Source organism: Lutra lutra, chromosome 1 (assembly GCF_902655055.1).
Source record: "Lutra lutra chromosome 1, mLutLut1.2, whole genome shotgun sequence".
NCBI classification, from domain to species: domain Eukaryota; kingdom Metazoa; phylum Chordata; class Mammalia; order Carnivora; family Mustelidae; genus Lutra; species Lutra lutra.
In genome coordinates this window covers 94,624,029-94,640,357 of record NC_062278.1, presented here as the reverse complement: position 1 = coordinate 94,640,357, position 16,329 = coordinate 94,624,029, and the positions used below count along the sequence as shown (strand labels likewise).

Here is a 16,329-nt window from a genome sequence, read left to right as displayed (position 1 = left end):
AATTCTACTAAACGCACAGAAGTGACATTCACTGTACACAAACATGCTCCTAGGTTTACGGACCTCTATTTCAGAAAAATGCAACAATATTTGCCAGTGACTTTCTTCCACTATAATCCTTTTCTCTGGGATATTTGCACTTTTCATGGGCAAAGTTCACGTTTTCTAAGGTCTGATGTTAGTGGATTGTGTTAAAGTTGATGGCATATTGTCAGATTTGTTCCCTCACCAAAGAGGTAAACCTTGAGGCAACTTTATTTGGTCTATTTTACACAATCATGATTGAGGATAATGCAGGGTAGTTGAAAGTTAATAATCAACTCTGTTTCTAACACTGAAGGAACACCTGACTTGAGATCTATTAGCATCACTAGAAGTCACTGAGACTATTGGAAGGGCATTTGGAAAACACACGCACTCTCACATATACACCAGGTTACAGGAAACAGTGATAAAATCCCTCATTACCCCACTTGAGATTCCTCCTCATCCTCATTGAATACCAGTAAGTATAAATGTGATTTGGTTCATATTTTTGTGGCTCTGTTAAATGATGAAACTGAGGTTGGTTTGGGCTGAGGACAAGCCAGCTGTAAGTTGGTGAATATTCTCTAAGAATTAATTCAACTCTGATAGAATCTTTCCAATATTATTTTCAGAAGCCCATTTTACCCTTCTGCAGTAGATGTAACTTCCTCATATTGTGAAATGAGAGAAGAAATCAAAATTGAATTGCATTTTGGAGAATAAACAGGAGAAATGCTCTTCATGTTGCAGCAATGATAGATGCCTTCAGATGACTTCTCCAAGATTTAGGCTTCCGTTGATTTATTTACTCAGTGATCCTGCATGTTCCCAGGTTTTCAGTTGAAAGTAAATTACCAAAAATTTTTTTTTGACCCAAACTTGCCCCTTTCTTCTTTTTCTCTCCTTCCCCTCTCTCTTTCCCTTTTCCTGTTTCTCTCTCTCTCTCTCAGCGTAAAACATGAAGAAAGCAGAACTTTCTGTTTTCTTCACAATGGTTCACTTGTATTCTCTGAACCTAAGACTAAGGCAGGTTCTAATGTCTTACTGTTTTATGTCACCACTGAGGTAGCAGTGACATGCTGGCTGCTGATGAATAAATATATTTATCTGGCGTCTAAACCTGCATACACTGTGAATAATGAGCAGATGTTAACAATTACTCTAAATGTCCTGGATATTTTGTAAAACTTTTATCAAACTTGGGGTGGTTTATTGATTTAGTCAGAATCATGCCTTGGGCACAAAACATATTGTCATTTGGGATTCCACATGGGCAAAATGGATGTCCATTAACATTTTAAATTCAGACACTAAGGTCTTGCTTCTGGAACCTTCTGAACAATAGTTCTCCCTAATATGTTCTTACTCTTCCTGAATAAAATAAAGCATATCCATTAGCAAATTTTCCACAGCCTCACCTTTTGGAATGTGGCACATAGATATGAGGAATGGAAAATAATGAATATGCAATTTGAATGCCGGCTTCATGCCTTTTAGGTAAACATTACAACCCAGGACAGCGAAAAGGACCCAGGCTTGTTTTTCAAAGAAATGAACAAAAATCTATATTCCCATTTCTCTGGAGTTATGTTTTGCTTTTTGTTGTTGTTGTTCTTTTTTGTAACATCAGGCCATTTTAGTTGAATGATACAGAAAGTCACTTTGAATTCAAATATAAAATAAGGCCATCCATCATGTTAACAATTTAATTACCTGAGTATATATTTTTCCAGCAAAAAAAACCCATTATTTGTTGTGTATCTTATTACTGAGCTGTTGCCTCAGGACAACTTGGCTGTCATCAAGCAGGCCTTGTGGTAAGAAATGGCGAGATAGGGAGCAGATAAGCCGGGCAGTCCTCTGCCTGCTTTCCAGGCAGGCTCTGTTCCGTGTTTGCTTGAGGCCTCACCTGTTAGAGTCCCTGTAAGCTTTGTGGCCACAGTGAAATGGTGACTTGTAAAGGCAGCGAGGCGTGGCAGAGAGAGTGAAAGGGTCGAATGAAACAGAAATGTGATATTTTCTATCTTCTGAGGGCCCAGAAAATAGGATTCCTGTGGCCGAACCCAGTCTGTCATTCTCTATCATACGGAGTGCAAGAAAAGTTGTGAGGTTTCCCATTTGCAACTCAGGGAAGAGAGGCAAAGCCAAACAAATGACTGACTTTCTCTGCTTTCTGGAGCATCTGTCTTCCCAGGGATCAGGGATCCAGGAAGAATTTCAAATGAGGAGATTAGAATAAGGGAGGCAAAGTGGGAAAAGCAGCTGATGGGTCTCCTCAGGGCCCTGGAGCTTGGGGGACCCCACGCCCCCACCCTCAGCACTCACCAGGTGGTGGACAAATGCTTGTGACAACAAATCTGTTGTTTGTTTGCTTGCTTTTTAATCCCATGTCCTGACTGCCATCAGGAGCTATAGCAACATAAGCTAATACGATGACAAGATAGCAACAATCCTATCTCCTTTGGGGGTTTAGTGGGCATAAAGTGGTAAGGAAACGTCTTCTGCTTTTATGCAGCATCATGGTTGGTGGTTTTATTTTGGCCTGCTCCCTTGCAGCCAGCATTGCCAACTGAGGAGGACAGAAAACAAAGACCAGACTTCAGGCAACCATTTGTGCGGTGCTGCCTGTTTCCTGGCTGGGTAATGTTACAAGCCAGAAAGGGGTTCTTACCAAGGCTCTGAATCGAGGATAATTCTTGCATTTCAGAGCAGTGGCCTGATAAATGGTAGGGACAATAGGGCTTGGTCTACAGCTTTGGGTATGAATCTCCCAGGTAGCAGGGGCAAGCTGCCTCGTGGAAAACTTTTCTTCTGAACCTTGTCCAGGTGGCCCTACTGGGTCGTGTGCACGCTCTCGCTCTCTGTGTCTCAACTTTGGGACACGTTATTCAAGAAATCCGCTCATTCCAGCTTTTGCCTGAAGAAGAGCTGCTAACCACTTTATGGCAAAACAAATGCATGGAAGTTTCTGTAGAGCAGATTTCACTGGAGATGGTTCACCAGCTGCTGCTGTTGACTAGGAGAGTTCCTCGATAACTTGACAAATGCATCTGATTTTCGCAGTGAACGCATGTTTTCATAAATGGAAACAAATAAAACGGTAGGCAAGGGCTTTCTCAAAAGGCTTGCCAAGTACATTAAACACACAAAAGTACATTCACAGCGAAAGTTGGTTGAAAACAGCTGTTTTAAAGGATTTTTGGTGAATGCAGTTAACAGCATCATCATTATAAGTCCTGAAGCAAACGTGTTACTGATTACACCCCATTAAGAAATTGGAATGTGTTCCCCCAAGGAAACACCGCAGCACAAGCTATTTGAAAGTAACAACCAACTCCAAAACACGCAGCTAAGTCTTTCTTATGGACTGTGCAGCCTATCTAGAAAGATAAAACTCTCAGGAAAGGGAGAGTACATCTTATCTTAAGCAATCAGAAGATTTTCAACAGTATTGTTTGCGTGGAGGTTTGCTTAGCGTCTTTCACCTTTCCTCCCGAACCTTCCTCCCTCTCCTCCACTCCTGCACTGTGTGGAAGTTGTGCAGAAAAACTGGGATTAAGGAAGTTTGGGGTTCGGTCCGCGACAGCATGGAAATCCAACTGTGCAGCCTGTTGGCGTGGGAAACATGATGCAATTTTAGGTCAGCTCCTTCTAGAATGTGTGCATCCTTTGAGCAGAGAGTGCTCTTCGGGGTGGGGCCGAAGGCTGTGGCGCGGGGTCTGTGGGATACGGAAAATTTAATAGGGACCATGGGATTTGTGCCGCGAGAACTAATGTTCATGTGTTGAAAAGGCACTGTCAGAATGCCACGTAAGCAGGGCCTGCCGCTTGTCTGCAGCTCGCCTGTGACTGTTACCTTGTGTCTGCACTGTCTGCTGCAGCACCAAAGGGGCTCGACAGACACTTTCCATAATGGCCCAGAAGCCTCCCAAGGGCCCGTGGGGGTTCGTTGGGAAGGAATTTAAGTCCGGTACTTGGTAAGAAAAAGAGAGGTTTTTTTCACCCTTTCTACACATCTGAAAGAAGGGTCAGATTTCTCCTCGCGATGAAAGAGTCACTGCTGGGGACTAAACTCCTTTTACACCACAGGGCCACATGGTGGGTCATGTGAGGAAGGGCAGCCTCTCCTCTCCCACCCCCTACAAGGGGTAGCCACCGCCGGGGATGGTGGGAAGTACCCTGACACCTGTGATGGTAGGGGTGTCTGATATACACACTCAGGAAAATGAAAGTAATGCTAATGTAAAAATGATATGATTATACACTAAGAATTTTGTTGTCACTGTTTCACTCGTGTGAGGCCCATTCCAGTCCCAGCAGTGGGACTTTGGATAAGTTCCGTCAACTCTGAGGCCCTGTGTCCTTATTTTTAGAAAGAGCGTATTTTTAGAAGACTTATTTTTATAGTAAGATTGAAGTAATAAACTTGTTTGTATAATAAGAACTACCAAATGCAAGTTTTGTAAAGAAGCAGATATGAGGCAGATAGATTGATCGATGGATAGGGATTTAGGGACCATTTGAGATTTCAGATTGTGAGAGAAGCCTCATTGTTGATGAGAGAAGGGCTCCTGGGAAAATCCTTCTCCTCCATGGGTGTGGAACTTTGGAGACCTCGAGGGTTAAGCTGAGGCAAAAATAGACTTTTTCGGATAGTGCATATCCCTGCCCAGAGTGAGCAGTGGTCCTAATCTAAACTCTCAGGATTCCCAAGCCCTCAGAAGAGGCTGCCGGAATGTGACCTAGGGATTCCTGAAAGCCTGTTACATACTCGATTATAATATCGGGGAGCAATAAGGCAACATAAAGCAGCTCCTTATGGGCAAACTCGCATTCACCTTCCCTTATTGCATCACTCTCGGAGTAGGGAAGTCTCTTCCCTAGTGGAGTCTTGGTGGGGGAGCTCTGAATTCAACCGAGGAATCTGCTCCCAGAACCTGGCACTGGTGTGTGCACCTGAAGGAACTGTTTCTCAGGGGGACTCCCTTTACAAAGCACCTTTTGTCTATGCCAGCAGTGAGCTAGGGGGAAGCTAGTGGAAATGGTGATAAGTTTATTACACCAAAACTTTGATGTAACAGATAAATATATTATTGATAACACGGCGACCGTGACTCTTAGGAAGTGTTTTTGATAACATGACACAAATATTAGTATTACCAACTATCAGTAGAAGTCATTTGCCACAAAGAAAATACAGTTGATTTTGAACAAAGGAAATGGTTGTAGGTGTCAGTTGGGAGGCCACGTGACTACGCCATCTACCGCCATTTCCTTTTTCAATGAATTGTGAGCAAGGTAGATAATTTTAAGGAATCTGCATGTAAGTGCATTTTAAAAACTATTTGATCATTTATAGTAAAATTAATTTATTGCCCGTGAGAAAAAGAAAGGGAGCCCAGTAAACTTGTACCCAGAGATTCTGGAGATGAGAATATTGATTAGGTGTTTCAGACAGCCAAATGGAAGTGAGCTGGAATATGGTTCTTCCACATTTGAATTTTATTCTGTTTTATTATTATACCACTAGTATTATTTTTATAATCAAGATAACCCTTTTTTTTTTTCATGGAAAGCAAGCTATTTTTTCTCTTACTGTATAAAAATAATTATTTTGTATAATATATAATCTTTCCCTTCATCCCTCATTCTTCCCTTTTCTTCTCAATTCTTATGGGAAACTGTGCATGCCACTTACTGCCTGGGCTTAGAAAAGGAGTTGTGGAGCCAACACTTGAAGGAACCTGAAGAAGACCATCTGGTCTGTCATTTCCTTTCTAGGTGGGACGATACAGACAAATCGGTTTGTATGCTACATTAAACGACCTCCACATGTCTCCCCAGAAACCTAGTTAGTTGATGGAATTTGGATGTACTTTCAAAGATAATGGTTATTTGACCAGGAAAAAATATGGTAAGGATGAGCTCCTTAGGCTTTTTGAATGAACAGTGCTTAACACAGCCATTCTTCCTCCTCTCATTTGTTTCAATAGAGAGGAAGATAGAGGTTTTGTGAATAAATGCAAGGCTTGGAGGGATAGCTTATAGTCCAAAAGAAATAATATGCTAATAATAATAACAACAACAACAACTCCAGACCAGGCACCTCTGGTGACCAATGTTCTGATGTTTTTTTCTGCAAACATGTCCCTTTGACCATTTCTCTACTTAGGTTTCAAAGAATTCTTGTTACAAATAAATAAAGTGTATGATTTTGTTTTGAGACAAGATGATCACAATGATAAAATGAGCTTACATCTAGTGGGTATTGTACTTCAGAGTTCATCAAAAGTTTTTACACTGGTTATTACATCTAACTTACAGCCAATCAATATATGTTTCCTAATTTTATGGAGAAAACAATGGAAATTTCAAGAAGTAAGTGACAGGACCAGGGCCTGGATCTTTCTAGGCCCAGAGACGTTTCCTTTACATCAGTACTCCTTTGACTGTAATGTGCATACATTTTCCCTGGGAACTTGTTAAAATTCAGATTCTGATTCAGTGCTTCTGGGATAGAGACTGAGATTGTATTTCTAACACGTTCCTGGCTGAAGTTAATGCTTTTATCCACAAATCATACTCTGAATAGCAAGATTCTGCATCATAACTGGTTCCTATGTGATATGATTAAAGATGGTCTTGTTGGGCAGCTTGGTGTAGTATGTTTAGGATACTCAGAGCAAAACTTTTGGAAATAGCATGCTTTTCAGCTGGGCTATCACAACAACCCAGACTCTGGTTAGCATCTCTTCCCTGCCCTCAGCTTCCCTCATTCCCCTTGGTCCTTTCTGTCTAAAACACAGTGTTATCATGCCATTGCCAACTTTAAAAGCTCACATGGTGCTCAATTTCCAAAAGGATGGATTGCACCTTCTGAGCTTAGCAAGTATTAGGGCCTGCACTCTGTGCCTTCCCTTTTTATCTCTATCTCCTATCGTGGCCTATTCCATGGCCACACCCCTTTCCATCCTCATAAGATCTGCCCCATCTACTCCAAATATCTTAAACTTCCCAAATGTAGTATGGTTGCTCTTTGCTTCCATGGAATTTCATTTCTAAATCTGTTCTAGTTCTTTACATAATCATCAGTTTAGAAACTTCTCTCAAGGTTGAGAAACATCTATAAACAATTGTGTTTATAAACTTCTTACAAGTGAGTGATGGGGGCTTAAACTATCTGTGTGCGTGCAAGTGTATGTGTGTGTGTGTGTGTGTGTGTGTGTGTGTGAGAGAGAGAGAGAGAGAGAAAGAGAAAGAGAACAAGAGAAAGATACCAGCACATAATAAGCACACAATAAATATTTGTTGAGTGGATACCCTGGATGCCTGATACAACCACAGTCATGTGGGATTAATATGTGAGATGGGTGAATAGTTTCAAAACTTGCAAGAAAGTGAATTAATTAGGCTCAGATATTTGCCTGGATTTCACAACAGATTGTTCAGTGTAGTCATTTTAGGATTAAGGAAATGCATGAAGATTGCAGGCCTTGTAGAGCAAATGTTTAGTTAGCTGGTCCTGAGCAGTGAATGGCATGTTTAGAATAAGAGAGAAAGATGGCTCTAGCTCTAGATTGTGCCTTATTCTGTGGCATGTTCCAGAGATATTTTTCTCTCTTCTTGCCAACTTTATTTCATTCGGAAGAGTTATAGTTTGGGTGACTTATGGCTGATAATGATAGCCGGTCCATTTGTCTTTCTCCCCTCTGCCTCTGTTCTATAATCCCTATCTGTGGGACTACTGTTCATTTCAAAGACATCTCTGTGGAAGAACTTTAAAGGGGTGGCACTTTAAAAAATCTCGACTAATTCATAACAATGATGACACACTAGTCTTTGGGTCTGCAAACAAAATAGCAGAGCTGTTGCCTTTTGGCAAGCAACAGAAATGACAACCAACAAAAGGGTAAGCTTGTTCTGTTAGAACATCAGTATTGTATTTTGATAAACAAAAGAAACAAAATAGCATCATCAGGCAACCTTATTGCTAATTAAAGTATAGATGAATATTGAGTAGATTTATAAGATATACTGAATAAGTAGATAGTAACTAAATAGCATTATCTTTGATGATGTTATTATGGAACACAACTATATGTGTATACAGTTGTATTTTCACACCCACAAACACATATTCATGTACATACACAAATGTAAAATATCTTCAATTTGTCAGAATGGCATTCTCTAGTCTTTCTGTTATTAGAAATCAAAAGGGCTTTCTTTTACTTCCTTTTCTCTTCTTTCTGCTCCCCAAATTCCCCATTCTGAGCTTCTCCCACCACCACCCACTTACCTATTTTCTCTCCTCCCCTCACATGTATCACTTTTTCCCCACTCAACAAATATTTAACAGGCAACCTGCTCTGGTCTTCTCATATGTGGAGAGAGGAAGGAGTGGAGAGTGGTACTGAAGAAATTTACCCAGCAAATTCCAATGTTCCAGCCAAGGAATAAGACCCTTGATTCTAAATACAAGGCAGAGGCGTGACTCAAACCACAAGATAGATTGGGAATTGCGGTCAGGTCCCAGCCCTACGCTAGGTGGCGGAGGTCCTGATTATTATGGTGGTGGATGAGGCATAGGGAAGCAGAGCTCCTGCTCAATTTGGAGGAAATGCCTAGAAATCCAAAGTGCAGATCAAGCTAGAAATATGCTTGGGTGAACCACAAGTAACCCTGAACTGACCACACCATCTAATTTCATCCACAGTACTATCAAATATTGGGCATGAAGACTGTTCTTCTACCTTTTCGTTAAGAACTCATGCTGCCCACTCAAGACTGGATATCAGAGGCCCCCTCCTGAGAGGAGTTGGAACTGGCCAGTACTGCAGCATAGTTCATGGTTGGAATGCGGTATTTTCAAAGTACTGAGTGTTTTTTAAGTGTCTTGACACCTCTGGACAGAATCAGACAATGGCCAATATTTGACTTGTGTTTCAAGGTCCAGTGAATGCTACAGCTGTGGATTAAGGCAAGGGAGAGTGAGTTGGTCCCTCATCAGGAGCCCTCACTGTGCCTGCTGGTTGGGGCTGGCTGAGACTGCTTAAATGCAGCTCTACTTGGCCACCCAGCTTCCTCTTTTACTTATTTTGTTATCTGTTATTCTAGCATATGGGTTATCAAAGTAGAAGAGAATTAAAGTTTTTTTTTTTTTTAAAGATTTTATTTATTTATTTGACAGAGAGAGATCACAAGTAGACGGAGAGGAAGGCAGAGAGAGAGAGAGAGAGGGAAGCAGGCTTCCTGCTGAGCAGAGAGCCCGATGTGGGACTCGATCCCAGGACCCTGAGATCATGACCTGAGCCGAAGGCAGCGGCTTAACCCACTGAGCCACCCAGGCGCCCCACAAAGTAGAAGAGAATTAATATCAACAATCTTATAATTGTATGGATGAACCTAAAAAAACTTTCCATTGAACCTTTGGAAACAACCCTTAGAAATAATGTTTCTGAGATTATACAAAAACTTTATTTTCTTTTTTTTTAAAAGATTTTATTTATTTATTTGACAGAGAGAGATCACAAGTAGGCAGAGAGGCAGGCAGAGAGAGGGAGGGAAGCAGGCTTCCTGCTGAGCTGAGCTTGATCCCAGGACCCTGGGATTATGACCTGAGCCCAAGGCAGAGGCTTTAACCCTTTGAGCCACCCAGGCGCCCTAAAAACTTTATTTTCTATGTTGACAATTCTCAAAAAAAATTTGGAAGTCTAATAAATTTTTACTGCATTAATTTGGCATACCGTGGTTTAAAATTTACATACAAGCACTAAAAATACATTGGATCCTTTAATAGGCACTTAAGATTGAGTCCTGATGCATGGAACTGTACCTGTCCAATGTGCAGACTGACTACATCACCAGAGATTTTGGGCAAAATTAAGACTTGCTTGAGGATGAGCACAGAATCCAGATGGTAGCTGAGGGAATATCAGGAGGTTTAAGGCTAATGTAGTCCTTTATTTTTAATTTTTTAAAAAGATTTTTAAATTTATTTGACAGAGAAAGAGAGCGAGCACTCAAGGAGGCAGAGCAACAGGCAGAAAGAGAGGGAGAAGTAGGATCCCTGCTGAGCAAGAAACCTGATGCAGGACTCGATCCTGGGACCCTGAGATCATGACCTCAACTGAAGCCAGATGCTTAACCAGTTGAGCCACCCAGGCACCTAATGTAGCCCTTTAAAAACAGCAAGAAATAATGGAGCATTTGTGTACACACTGGTACAGAGCTTGGTGAAAAATATAAATTGGCACACAAACGAGATCCCTGTACATCATGTTCGTAAAGGCGTATGTTAAACAAATGTTTCTGGAGAGTTTACTTTGCTCCAGGAACTGTGCTTGGTGCTGTGTTTCTAAGTGTAGCATCTGTGATGCTTCTCCACAAAGAGAAACTCGAGTCAGTCCATTCAGAAACACTTAGAGCCAGGAGAATAATTAAGATTTCTTCAGGGTTCGAAAAGGAAACTCTGAGACTGACATGATTAATGGAATGGATTTGAATTTTGCTGAAGCAGATGGTACAGGGGCATCTCTGTGGGAGAAACCCTGGTTGGAAGTGAAGAAGAATGTTTTGTGATGCGAGTTCCCCTGCTACAGTCTTATTTAGTAGTTGGAGCGGAGTTCACGTCTGGGAGCCCTCTGAGAATTAGTCGTTGTGGAGAATGGTGAACCAGGAGGAAAGAGAAGTAATGTATATTGAACGGCTTCATCTGATCTCTTGCCTGTCTTCAAAGGAAGCTTCATTTGTAAAGGACATGCATGATTGTAGAGAAAGGACTCCCATTAGGCAAAGTAAGAATAATGAAAGATTCTATGTCCAAAGCCTTTGGGCAGGGGGGTTGAAGGCCTTGCTCTGTGCCCAGTTGGGAGACTGATGGAGCGGGACTAAAATTGGCCTCTCGGATCCTCTGCTCAGTAGAGCACAATTCCTTTCTTTTGCTATAAATTAAGATTTATCTGACAAGAAGCTTCCTCATGGAAACAGAGGAGTGAGAACCTGGCAGAGCTGGGTTCACGCTCATTCAGTTTTGTTCATGGCTTCTCTCCTACCCACGTCTTTGTTTTGGGATCACAAGCTGTCATCCGTCTGCTTATAGAGTCAAGGACAAAGTGAACTAGCCTTGGAGCTGCTAAGATGAGGGGGAGCGGAACACCACTGAGGCAGACAGATGTACATACCTCTTTCCTGTGTTACTCCATGGTGTTTTGAAAGTGTCCTCAATGACTTAAAAAAGAGGAGGAAGTCTTATGGAGAAAAGGGAATCTGAACTCCCAGAAAAATATGTGGTGTCAGTTTGTCTATGTGAGAGACACTGTGTGTGTGTAACATAAATTGGCTGATACCATAGGTATGCAGTTTGTGTCTTTCACTCAATATGTTGGTTATAGAAATGTGTATAGGTATGCCCCAATATATTGGTAATAGCAAATGCTATATATACAGTGCTCACTCTGTGTCATGTGTTTTCCAAGCACGTCAGATACTACACATTATTTAATATGGACTTACCACATTCTTTTAAATCACAGTTTGGTGATTTCCTAGTTGTTAGATATTTATTTATCCCACTTTTTTAGTTGTTGTTATGGATACTGTATCAAATCTCCCTATGAATGCTTTCTTGGATATGTGCGAGCGGTTGCAAAAGAATGAAGAGATTTAGTACATATCATCTGATAACAGTGGTTGCCTCTGAGGAGGGGGAGGGGATGTGAACTGAGTTGCGGTTAGAGGGTCTTTAACCCTACATATAATGCTGTGTAAGACTTTCTAAGAAAAATGCACTCATGTATTACTAGGATAATTACGATTAATTTTTTTAGAAATAAACATGGGTTAGAAATTTTTAGGCACATACCCTAATCAGTCTGATCGTTTTCCCTCTCACTTCTAAAACACCACCTGCTATAAAATCCTGGATGTGTGGTCATAGCAGACAAGGGCAGTGTGTTCAGTGTTACTGTGTTTGTAAAATGCTTTGTACACTCAGTGTCACTTTGACTCTCACATAATTGGATTTTAGTTAGCAGTAAAAGTATCAGAGGATCCACAAGTAGTAAATACACCAGTGAGTGTTTTCTAATTTTGACAAAGATGTTGTCCACACTAAAGAAAAAAAAAAGGAATTTAAATTGCGTTAGTAGAGAATCAATTCAATAGGATAATTAATGTTTAGTTTTGAAGTTTCATAATCACTGTGTATAAATGCCAGCCCTTTTATTACAAGCGTACTAATTAGGGGGAAGTATACTTTTAAAAATTTGTATTGTGCATTGCAAGCATTTTAATCTGTACCTCACTCTGAATATATAGTTTCTGAAGCCTTAGTTCTGTACAGCTCTTAGAACCATGTGACTACCCTAACTGTGTGAACGTGTGGACACATACATTATCACATGCAAGCAGTGGGGAAAAAAAAAAAAAAGAGGGTGAAATCAAAGAGTGTTTTGTTTTTTTTTTAAAGATTTTATTTATTTATTTGTTAGAGAGAGAGAGAGAGCGAGCACAGGCAGACAGAGTGGCAGGCAGAGGCAGAGGGAGAAGCAGGCTCCCCACAGAACGAGGAGCCCAATGTGGGACTCGATCCCAGGATGCTGGGATCATGACCTGAGCCGAAGGCAGCGGCTTAACCCACTGAGCCACCCAGGCGTCCCCAAAGAGTGTTTTTTAAATTGGTGTTTGTGCTTCACTGGAAAACTGAGATATTTACTAGGATATCAATGTTCCAGCACAGAGAATGACCTTGGGATGTTATCAAGCCCTTCTGCTCATAAGATATAGCATAATTTAAATACTGGAAGCAGGAGACCTTCCAAATACAGACCCAATGACAACAGTTGGATAACCATTGCACTCCTAGGTAAATTTCAGTGGTGGAAATTTCTTTAAACATCTACCCTCATAAAGACAGAAAATGTCTAGTTGCTCTATTCTGTTTAAGAATGCCCCTTCCTATACCAATCTGCTGTGAAGTTGGATCGAATGGTGCCAGTTAGTTTTGACTTCCTGCTTTTTTTTTTTTTTTTTAAGTACTTACCTTAATATCACTATTCTGGGACATCCACACCACTTTGACAGGTCCTATAACGAGCACTTCTCTGTGTAAGGTCATGCTCTGAGTACCTCAGAGGGTGTTTGTGGGCACACACGCACACACACACGCACACACACACTATACATACTTCTTATCTGTACCTTTTCAGGTTGAAGGAAGGATTTCAGTGTGAGCTCTCCTTATAACTTGGCTACTTAGCCTCAGTATTGCCCTTCCTGTTTTCTGAAAGTTTTTCTCCCTAAATAGGATTGGGCCAAAACAAGAATAAACGTTTTTTATGGTTTGAATATGCCACTCCCTATTACGCACTTTTATGGAGTCATGGCCTTTTATTTTACCTCGTATTGTATATCTGTGCTCACTTTGAAGTCCATTATGAACTCTGGAATCTGAGCTAACAGAACTTTCTGCAGTGAAGAGAATGTTTTACAATCTGGGCTGTCCAGTAGCATTTCTGTAGCCCCTGGTCCTAGTAGCTGTTGGACACTTGAATGAATGAATGTGACTAGTGCAAGTGAGAAACAAAATTTTTAATTTGATTCACTTTAATGATGTTCAACTGAAATAGTCAGACGTGGCTAGTGACTACCCCATTTGACAGTGCAGCTGTAGATCACATCACATTCATTGAGATCTAGAAAATCTTCAACATTTCTAATGTGGTCTTTGCATGTGAAAATCTATCCCTTTGGCTCCATTTAGGATTATTTAATTTAATTAATGAAACCATTATATAATTTGCCTGCTTTTAATCCCGGTTTATTTGTCCTCGAGGTTTGTTTTGCCCCAGACTCTTGTTTTTTTCCCCTGCTCAACTGACCATCATGCTACTTCAGCTAGTAGATGTTTTTGAGAACTTACATTTGGAAAGTGGTGTAATGCTGTGAAACAAGAATGTGTGTTTAGTTCATGAAGTGTGTTATAAAAGTTTAGAGAAAGCTTTCTTAGATTTCTAATTCTTGTGGTCAAAATTACTTGGATTTAAACAAATAATGTTTTTTGAACATGTATCTCTCATCTAAAATTAGCACTTATCCTCACTCATCTTTATGAAACTTTGGAGAGGCGTGACACTTTCCTTCCTGCCTGTCGGGTTTTGGGAACTGGCTGGCTTAGTGGCTTCCACACAGCCATGATTTAGCACTCCGTGACAAAGCCCATCTTCCTCCTGGGGCTTCCAAGGACTAAATTGCCAGTAAGCAGGAACTTCCTGCTGCCCTTGTGGGGCTTTTGAATGATTAGGATGAGCAATGATTCTCCAGAAGTGGGTAGAGTGTTGAAACAGTAAACACGCGGATTGCATGCCCTATCCACCCCTTCTTCACACACGCCGCCTGAGATAATAGTCTATAGAGAGACCGCAGCATTCTCAAGCTGTGCGCGCAGAGTCTTTCTCTTTACTTAGAGGCCAACCAGGATGCACAGAAAACATAACTGATAACGCCTAGATAATGATTGACTAGTTTTAGTATTAATGGTGTGAGCTGTATTCCTTTTCTCTTCCTGGTTATATGTTTCATTGATGTAGTTTGCTTGTTTCTATGTAGAAGCATGATGAATTTCACTCTCTGGGATAAGAACTTCAGCGCCGGAGACAAAGGTAATTTGGTTGAGCACACCTACAGCGTCTGTGGTTTTAACGTTTTGAAACATTCCCTTGTAAATCTCTCTCTGTGATTGTGAATGTGCAGGTGGGGGCAGATGTCCAGCATCGTCCGGCATATTTTGTAAACCTTCCCTTTTGGACAGATGTTCTGAATTGTAAAGATGCCTTCTTTGTGGCAAAGGGATGATGTGGAAAATGTGTTTTCATAACTATCTAGATGTTTATCTAAAACACCACGTGGACAGCAGAAGCACAACTAAGTCAACCTCATTTTTGTTTCTGTTTTTGGGTTTTTTTTTTTTTTTTTGAAGCAATTTTTCTCTTCTGCTGCTGGCTACCCCCTTTTCTTCATATTCCTGCATCTCAGGCTAGATGTTTCAAGCAGAAGTTAATGGGGTAAAATGTTTCTCTTCGTCCAGTGGCTCTCCTCTGCCCCTGGCTCCTGCTCTTCCCTTAGTCCTCTCTACCTCCCCTCCTCCTGCCCTTGCCAGATGTGAGGAAGGGTGAGCTGACCTCCCACACCTGGTGCCCACCCTATGACCCTTTTCTCTCTCTTGGAAAAGTGTGAGGGATGGGGTGTGGGGAATTACATTGCCAGACACAGAGAAGTTGTTCAAAAGTGAATGCTGAAGTAAAGATGTAGCCACTGACTTTCCAAGGTTATGGGGGGCCAGCCAGATGTGTAAATGATTTCTTTCCCCTTTCTTGACACTTTCACTGTGAAGTCACTAGCCACCTCCAGCTTCGGTGATGGTCTCCTCAGTATCCAGAGATAATTAAAAAAAAAATAGGGTAAGACCTTATCAGAATGTTTTTGACACATAATACCTTACCTCCTTTTACTGTTATGGTTCTTTAATAATATATAATGATATCATTCTCTATAGCCAGATTCCTTCTCCCCCTATTTCTCTCACCCCAAAATATTCTGGGGCAGTAGAAAGAAAGCCAGAAGGATTTCCTGTCTCTAACTAGCTGTGTGCTACATGAAAAGGGCTATGCTAGGTGGTCACTAAGGTTTTCCTTAGCTCCAGGAGTCTGTGATTCTATTCCTTCCAGAGCATATGTCTCACCCTCAGCTCCTACCTCAGACTCTTCTTTTCCTTGTCGGTGATGCATCATTTCAGACTTCCAGCAGTCCCAGGGGCCTACTCTGGGGACTAAGGCACTTTCACAAGCCTGGGCGGTGGGAGGGGGGCTCCCATTTTGTTTAACGATGTGAATTTGTACTGTCAAAGGGTTAATCTTCCAAGACTAAAAGCAGATTGGGTAAAATCAGAGAAGATCAATGGTTGTACCCTGCCACGAGTGGGGGTGTTCAATCATGCAGGTTTCCAGCCAGATTTTTAGAAATCTGCATCACAGAAGTCACCTGAGCGTCACACCCCGAGGAACTCTGGGTTAATGTGTGGTGAACAGAAATATCAAGTTTATGCCTATAGGGCAGTTTTCATTGGCATGAGCTTCAGCACAGAAAAAATGGCCTTGGTAGTGTTAATTTTTTTATGGGCAGTTGCACGATAGCTGGTCTTGGAATGTTAGCAGCACTGTTGCAGAACTAAAAATGTTACCTTGAGACATTTTAAAAGAGCAATGAATATCTCATTTTAAAACACAGGCATTAAAAAATTATAAG

General features: G+C 41.2%; 1 protein-coding gene across 13 annotated transcripts in view; it reads left to right on the top strand.

Annotated features, from left to right (window-relative positions):
- The window catches only part of MECOM (MDS1 and EVI1 complex locus), a 548,915-nt gene that overhangs the window by 352,333 nt on the left and 180,253 nt on the right, over positions 1-16,329 (top strand). The window contains exon 1 of one of the 13 annotated variants that reach the window (XM_047729915.1): positions 14,582-14,687. The exons of the other annotated variants lie outside the window; for them this stretch is intronic. The gene's annotated coding sequence lies outside the window, so the exon portion shown is untranslated. Of the gene's footprint in view, positions 1-14,581; positions 14,688-16,329 lie in introns of those variants that run through there. 13 annotated transcript variants of the gene reach the window in all.